This window comes from Bactrocera latifrons, unplaced genomic scaffold, assembly GCF_001853355.1.
Source record: "Bactrocera latifrons isolate USDA-ARS-PBARC rearing strain unplaced genomic scaffold, ASM185335v1 scaffold_979, whole genome shotgun sequence".
NCBI lineage: Eukaryota > Metazoa > Arthropoda > Insecta > Diptera > Tephritidae > Bactrocera > Bactrocera latifrons.
This window is the reverse complement of record NW_017537688.1, coordinates 47,847-56,121: the sequence shown is the minus strand read 5'-3', so window position 1 is coordinate 56,121 and position 8,275 is coordinate 47,847. Positions and strand designations below refer to the sequence as shown.

Here is an 8,275-nt window from a genome sequence, read left to right as displayed (position 1 = left end):
AAAAAAAAATTACTTTTGACGAAATAGTCGAAGAACATAAATCAAATATAGAAAACATTTTTAAATTGAAAATACATACGAAAATATCTCATATTTGCMACATATTAAGCATAATTACAATTATATCAGTAGCTACTGTCATTATCAAAAAACACAAATATATAAAAATAATATTAAATAAAAGAATTCAGGAGAATTCTACTATAAAGGGGGGAGTAGCAACATGTACGAATACGTACGTAAAAACACCTGACAAGGCAATTGACAAATATGATGAACTGTTAAAGCAAATTGCAACATAACACCATTTGCGGCTTTTGCAATTTGATTAAACAAATAAAATAATCAAAATATAATTCAACAAGTGAAATTCTTAAGAATTATGGGAAATAATAAATGGACGMTTATTCAGCAATTATATGTTAAAAGTAAGTTAATAAGCAAGTTGTAATTAGAATAAGCTTAATTTTTAGTCAATTTTATAAAATAAAGAAGTGTGTTCCTGATCGCCATCAACGTCACCTCGTTGCAATACAAATTAATTTCTTTTACTTTTTTTAAAAACCCGTTCACCGCGACGCAATACGAAATTCGCGTTTGTAATTAATCTTACAGTTTTCGATAGGTATCTTTGTAGAATTTCGATATTTGAATTACAAGCAGTGCCCCAAAGTTGAACACCGTATGTCCATATAGGTTTTAGTATAGATTTATATAATAGTAATTTATTTTATAAGATTTTATATGCATGAACAATTTTTCCTTACGAATTTGTTATTACTTCACTTTGATGATTTTGTCACCGCTTTTTTTTTCCACTTGTTCACATATGTAGATGTATATATTATATAGCCGGTACATTGAATTTTTTTACTGTTTTTGCGTAAATGTTTTGCCCTACTGGTACCTTTTGCTCTTGTCACCAACAGTTTTTTGTTTTGGTTACAGATTTTTTTCACCATTTGTAATGTGAAAGAGGCTGGTGCCTTATCTGGCCGCCCCTTTTGTTCTRTTTTTTTTTTTGGTATGTTGAAATCGTGATGTAATATTTGTGTGCGTGTGATGTGGAATGTAATGATGATGTGGTGTATGTAATATGTGTGGTGAGTGTAGTATTGTGAGGAGAGTCTGAGACTCATTTAGCCAGTTTCTATGCGATTCTAATATAATAGGTTTTCAAAAAAGTCTTGCGGTATTATTTATTGAATTTTCAATTGTTCATAACATTTTTTTTTGATGACTATGCTTATGCTGGTCTCTTTCGACCAATTCAGCGATTTTATCGCAATTTTCGACGACAGGCCTTCCGGAGTGTGGCGCATCTTCGASCACCTCTGCACCAGAATGAAGACGTTGAAACCATCGTTGTGCGGTGGAAATGGAAACTGTATCGGGTCCATAAAGTRCACAAATTTTATTGGCGGCTTGAGATGCATTTTTGCCTTTATCGTAGTAGTACAGTAAAATATACCGTATTTTCTCTTTATTTTKCTCCATGTTKKCGACGCTATAACTCACGAACGACTAAAAGAAACGACAATCAATCAAACACGGGTTAGCGCGCGAAATGAGCTTTCCAAAAAGGTATAGCATGACCCRATGCGACGAATAAAACTAGAACTACGCGCTCTCAGCGCCAACTGGCGAAAATATCTCAAGACTTTTTTAACGACCTAATATTTAGTGTATATTATTCTGTAATAGTATATGCAAAAATATAGGTGAATGTACTTTATTTTAAAGATTGTAAGTTGCAAGTATAGTATACGAAGTCGAAGGTGTAAACTAGTAGTAGTAAACATTATGATAGATTTGCACTGACGTTAATTCATATTACTATTGGATATACTAATTCATGGCGTATTGGGCCAATTGTGCTGTTACCAATGCCAATGACGAATTTATTTAATACATGCATATAAGTAAGTAAAAAATTTTGTTGTAAAAAAACAACAACAATAAGGAAAAGAAATGGGAAATTAAAACAAAAAGGTTGTTGGAACCCAACAACACGCGGTGTTCCCAAGCGGTCCCCCATCTAAGTACTAAACGCGTCTTTATCCCAACACTGCTTAATTTTGGTGATCGGACGAGAACCAATGTATGGTCGTTGGCATATTAATTTCCTTCAATTTACTACTTGAGTACCCCACGTATCACATAGAGAAAGTGTGCTTTCAAGGGCAGGCAACCGAGGTTGGAACTACAACTGGGGAATTCTTTTTATTCCGTCTTTATCACAGGACTCATAGAATATTTTCCCGCTTAGCTTCTTAATTGTTTCAATGGTTTAATAGCTTAACTGTTAAATTGTTGTAAGTGGCGACAGCATCAACGACACGCGCGTATTGTTCAAAGTCCTCGTTTGTTATGGGTAACTAATGTTTATCAATAGCCTTCGCCCAAATGYCCAGCGGTATGTCGTCTTCTTCGTTAAAATCATCTGAAGTTATGGTAATGTAGAATGGCTTCGGACAAAACCAGCACGTTTGTATCAGTTAAAAATTGTTCCTTACTTGATTTTAGTCCTGGCATCTTGAATCATTAATATTAATGAATTAATTAATTAATGAATAGCGTCAAGAACAGKGATCTTCGGGCACTCAATACTACTGCATCCGCCATATAGAAACTGGATCATTTTTAAAATAAGGTTTTTACGAAAATGTGCTTTCAAAGCTCGAATGATCCCTTGATCCATGGGTTGCAACACTGATGTCTTATTTAGAGACAGAAATACTAGGGTTATGCTTTTCAAGTATGCACAATGGTGATGTGCAGGACAATTGTCAACTAACAGCAGGATTTTCTTATTCTTTTTCGTATGTTTACGATCCCATGCGCGTGCCCATTTGGTAAAAATTTCACCAGCCATTCAGGCTATTCGATTGCTCTCATAATCCACTGGCAAATGCCGTACATTTTTAAAACATCTTGTCTGGGGTTAATTTATAAAACAACCCGGTCTCATCTGCATTAAAAATTTCATCATCACTAAATTGAGCACGTAGAGTAGGCCAAACTTTTTCTAACCAATCGTCTACATCACTCTGTTGTACTGACGAAGACTCGCCAACAATCTTTAAACTGACGATGTTGTRTATTACTTTAAAACGGTTTATCCAACTCATGGAACATATGAAATTTTGCATGTCTAACAGTCTAGCAAAAAAATTTTCTTTCTCTTGTAACAGAGGTCCATTAAGAGGTATTTCCCGGTCGCGCTGAAGYTTAAACCACTGTAACAATGCCTTATCCAACTGCTCATGAGTAGAAGTTCTTACACGTTTGCATTTCAAAACATTGCCATCTTTATCTTTATCTTATTCTGATATTGTAGAATGAGATACGCCAAACTCCTTTGCGAGGGTCGCTTTCAGCCTCTAATCTGTGTAATATTGCGCTCTTTTCTTAATTGTAAAACACTTTCTCTTCACAGAACTCATTTTATGGCGCTCAAACCGGAGTCGCACTAAACGGTTACATTTTCTCAGTATCTAACTATTAAAACGAACTTGAGTAAATAATATCGATGCTAGAAGCGGTTAGACGTTATAAGTGACGTCTTTATAAATGAATTCTACTATAATAATTTTAATGTACATATTTATATCCTAAGCCACTAAAGCTGCAACAGCTAAATTCGCCCGGCGAAAATATTATAAGAACTCCTACTGACAGTGCAAAAATCGATGAAATCGAATAATATTCCCGCTCACTCCCCATAYAACGGTACTGTTAAAAACGAATAAGGGCGCCGTAAATCAATAACTATATACGCACTAATAATTTAAAAGCTTCCCTTGCCAGCTCTGGATACGAGTATTCGTGTTTTCTTTTCATCCAAAATACGTGAAATGAAATTTCATTGAACTGTAMGAATATATTTTGGAAAAATAAATGTTGCAAATAATGCATTTTCAARGTGTTTAATTTAGTGTTTTGTATAATTTATTAAATACCCAATCTAATATTTTTCAGCAGTGGCATAATTGGCAAATGTTATAAAAAATGTCAGTTTTGACAGCTCTCTCTCGAATCAAAGAGTCTCGTATTATATTATCCATGACTACGCTTAACTGAGTGATGAGAGTAGAAACAAAAGCACATTGTGGGTGGCGCGCGCGGGGCGCTTGCTGTTACCGCAACGACAATCATGCCGTGCGGTGTGGCAACGTYGCCGTCGCCGACGCAGTATGACCCGCCCGAATAATACATAAATTTGCCAAAATAGGAAAAACTTATTACYTAACGTATGTAGTCTTTTAATTAAAATTAAATTATTTCTTTGACTTACTAAGACACAAGGGGGTCGCCAGAAGACTGGTTACAGAATCCCGCTAATTGCCTGTTTTGTTGTGACATTGTACGGATTGCAAAAGTTAGCAATCTATCAACTTTGGACCTTATACCATGTTCAGACCGACACTCAATCACWCGATTTCGGCTGTTGAGCGGTTTATCCCACTAATCCTATAAATTTATCAAGATTTAGCTATACAAAAATGACAGTTCAAAATCACTTCATCGGAGTGCAATGAATCTAATTTCACCTGAAAATCGACTTCCTAAATGAAAAAATGCGTCCATTATTTYCATTATATGTGACCTGGTCTAAAAAAAAGGGAGCTAACGTGCGAAAACTAGTTTATGACTTTTTGGATTCTATCACGTRAAAAAGCATCTCATCTTCCATCCGAATCAACTAAGATWTTTTGATACCTAARCCTATGTGGCTTTTATTACAAAATGCTATATGACAATGTTTTCTTTTTATAAATATTGACCGATGTGAATTCTTGAAAGGCAAAAACAGCTGTTTTTCCATCTTTTCAACGGCAGTGAGAACGGGCTGTTTAGTGAATGTAATTAAATGTATTGCGGGATATAAAGTCTCAATTTGTGACTAGTTACTATTCACTAAACAGTCTCTAGCGTTGAGTCTCAAAATATTACCTAAAATTTGAGACCTGATAATTAGCTCGTCACGAAACTAAAAGACACTCTGGTCTACCATTTTGATTATACTGAATAGAGATCATCATAGATGTAGAAATGAGCATCCTCCCCCGACCTCAACACACACACACCACATTATCACACCACATCGACTCAAACTTACATCACTAACACGCCACATTCACCACATTATGCTTACAACCCACATTCTACACWACTCACGAGAGCAGCACACACCGACACCTACACACACGTACACCAACCACAGCAGTTACAGCATCATATTCAGCACCAACGAAAGGATAAAGAAGGACCGATTACCAACCTCAGRCCTCAGTTCSTTCTACGACACTATCGTCGAYCGGTCATACGTTTGCCAATCCAGTTTTTTATCCGCCGTCATCCTCTTGCGAAACCAACCGCGTTATTAAAGAGAATCTCACCTCTAAAAACGTGTATTTCCGAATATTTTCAATTCTTTTTAAATAAAACCTGTGTTGGTACACCCATCCACAACGAACTTTAAACCTTTTTTTCTTTCGGTATTTATTGCTTTTTGGTGAAGTGGACAAAAGGAACTAAAGGGTGAGTGCACTAATATAACAATAGATATTAATCGGTTGTCGTTTTTTTTTTATATTTTTTAAGTAACTCAAACACGAAAGCGTTTAAAAAAATTTTTACATAAATTTCGTAAATATTATAAAACGAAGTAAACATATATTTTTATTTTTATTGATAATTATGTTTTTTGACTATGTTATAGAAAAATTAATTTTTGTTATCGACATAATTATTTTCATTCAAGTGTATAAACATCTCTGAATAATGAAGTATAATATATTTTGTGACTGTCTCTTACAGAATAGCAAAACCGTCTTAAGTCTCAAAAATTGTCAAAACTTAAAATCTCAAATTTAGAGACTTGAGACTGTATCATARTACAGAATCGCACGGATAATCTAATCCCCTTAAAATTTCGGTCTGARCATGGTATTATTATTTTTACACTTTTTAATATCGTCCAAGTTAAAATAAATTAGTGAAAACATGTATTCGAATTTCTTAGAGGGATTCTTGTGCAATCGTACCACGTTACAAGATCAGGATAGTTCCTCTAATATTTGGTACTATAATTCCACATGTCAATTAGTGGTTTACAATTTTTATAATAGACCCACATCTAAATTCAATTTAAAAACTGATGTACTGAACTACTAGTTTTTGGATTTTGGTCTGACACATTTTACAGCCATTGCAAATAGTTTTCTGCATATGTTTGGTGTTGTGACGATGCACAAAGTGAAAAATTCTGTAATTCGTGCAGCGTGCAAGAGCTTTGCCAGAGCAAAAGAATACTAATATATTCGTGAAATGACACGTAAAAATATAATTACAACCCGGTTTTAGCTGTCATTTTACATAAAGACATATTACGCCTGTAAATTGTTGAGGAAGGTAAGTTTTAAAWAGATTTTATAATTTTATTTAAATTATAATGAATAGTTACACTCTTTTTGTTAAATGTCCGTTTCCAGCTCTCAAGTAAATGCTCAAGAAAAAATTCCTTATTTATTGAGCTGTAGTAAGTAATTTGACAGCAGGTTACATATAAATATTTTCATTGCGATTTAAGGAATGGGGATGAAAATTGGTAGGTTTTATATTAAATTTCAAAATGAACTGATACTTCATAATAATTACTTTAACAAATTTACGATGAATTTAACGATTACTTTGAATTTCCTTCAAGACCCAATTGTTGATTTCATGTTTCTTCGCAAAMCCAGCGATGCCATATTCGCATTTTATTAAAAAAATGTATTAAAAATTATTACTGGATTTCTTTAGAGCTGAAATTTTACCGCAGGAATGCGTTTTTTATATGACGTTTTTACATTTCTTGAGACCTGGAATCTACCCTTAAGAATGAATAGTAATTTACAATAAATTGACCGAATCAGCTGTTTATATACAGTTAGATTCTGAAATGGGTGCTCCCGTGCCCTTGCATATTTCGGTGTAGGATATTTGCTATTTGTGTCATCGTGCAATCTTACAAGAGCAAGAGAATCTCTGTATTATTTCATTTAGATTTAAAAGTTTGTGTAAATATATCAACACTGTAGTCCCATGATAAGCAAATAAACTCAGATATGTTATATACGAACGTCAACTCGACGTCAATCTGACATTTTCTCGTTGCCACCCAAAGTGTACAGTTTTTTATACCTTTGGTTTATAGTTATTTTCGCAGAGTTATTTGCAATAAATTAAATAATTCATTTTTTGAGAGAAGCATAAATGCAAATCTTAAAATAAAACGGTGGCAGAATTACTAATTTTCTGAAAAAAATATAAATGAAGTGTATTGTAAGTGTACATACGAAACAAAAAATGTGTACATAAAATCAAAATTTTGAGCAATTTTTGGAACAAATCAAGAAAAACCAAAAAATATAGGATACAAATTTGCAGTGAATCAAAAAAAAAAAAAAAAAAGAATATAATAAAACGGGATTAGACTTTTGCGAATTTTTTTAATATAATCCACTGAAATATTCCCATTTGTCAAAAAGATCCTTTTGCATGCAATTATTCATCATAACTTCTGAATCACACCCTAAAAAGATAAGAAGAATAGCGTGTGGTTTGCAACAAACCCATACTTGGCAATCAATGTATAGTGAAAATATATAATCAAGTTTAATATTCCGTCTATTATTCCTCTAAAATTTACGCTGCGAATACACAATAAAAGTGTAACATTCGAATCGACGGAAATTATACTAATTTATTTCTTCTTTTTAATATTTTCATCGAACCTTAATGTGTGTACATACATATGTGGTTACGTTATACCCTTAAATACAAAGCAGTTGCTTAATTCGAAGACTATTTACTTAACTCTGCTATATAATAAAAATATCAATTTGGATCGAAGAAATCTATAAAGTAAGTGGAGTGGTACAATATTTAATTAAACATAAAAATATACGTGAAATCCTAAAAATTTACGCTCAAATGTAATTAATTCAGAATGGGATTAAGATGTATAATTTTTGAAATTGAACAATACAAATTTGGATTAGTTTTTTTAATATCATTGTAAAAATTTGTTTTAACTTAGGGAAACTACACGCTGATATGCAAAGCTAGTTCTAATTCTAAATTTCTACAGTTAYTATGTTTGCGAGTTTACAAAAATCTACAATTATTCATTTTAGAGGAAGATAAGATAAGATAAAGAATGAGGATTGCACCGCGACCTAGGGTCTATTGTGCCCTCTACTAACTCACAGCGTCTCACTTAGCC

At 33.3% G+C, this 8,275-nt stretch overlaps 1 protein-coding gene across 4 annotated transcripts in view; it reads left to right on the top strand.

Moving 5' to 3' along the window:
• Positions 1–7,292: 7,292 nt before the first annotated feature.
• Positions 7,293–8,275, top strand: part of LOC108977929 (E3 ubiquitin-protein ligase MIB2) — a 12,285-nt gene continuing 11,302 nt past the window's right edge. The window contains exons 1-2 of one of the 4 annotated variants that reach the window (XM_018947919.1): positions 7,316–7,332; positions 7,839–7,914. The gene's annotated coding sequence lies outside the window, so the exon portion shown is untranslated. Of the gene's footprint in view, positions 7,333–7,466; positions 7,915–8,275 lie in introns of those variants that run through there. The other 3 variants (XM_018947918.1, XM_018947920.1, XM_018947917.1) reach the window with 3 other exon arrangements.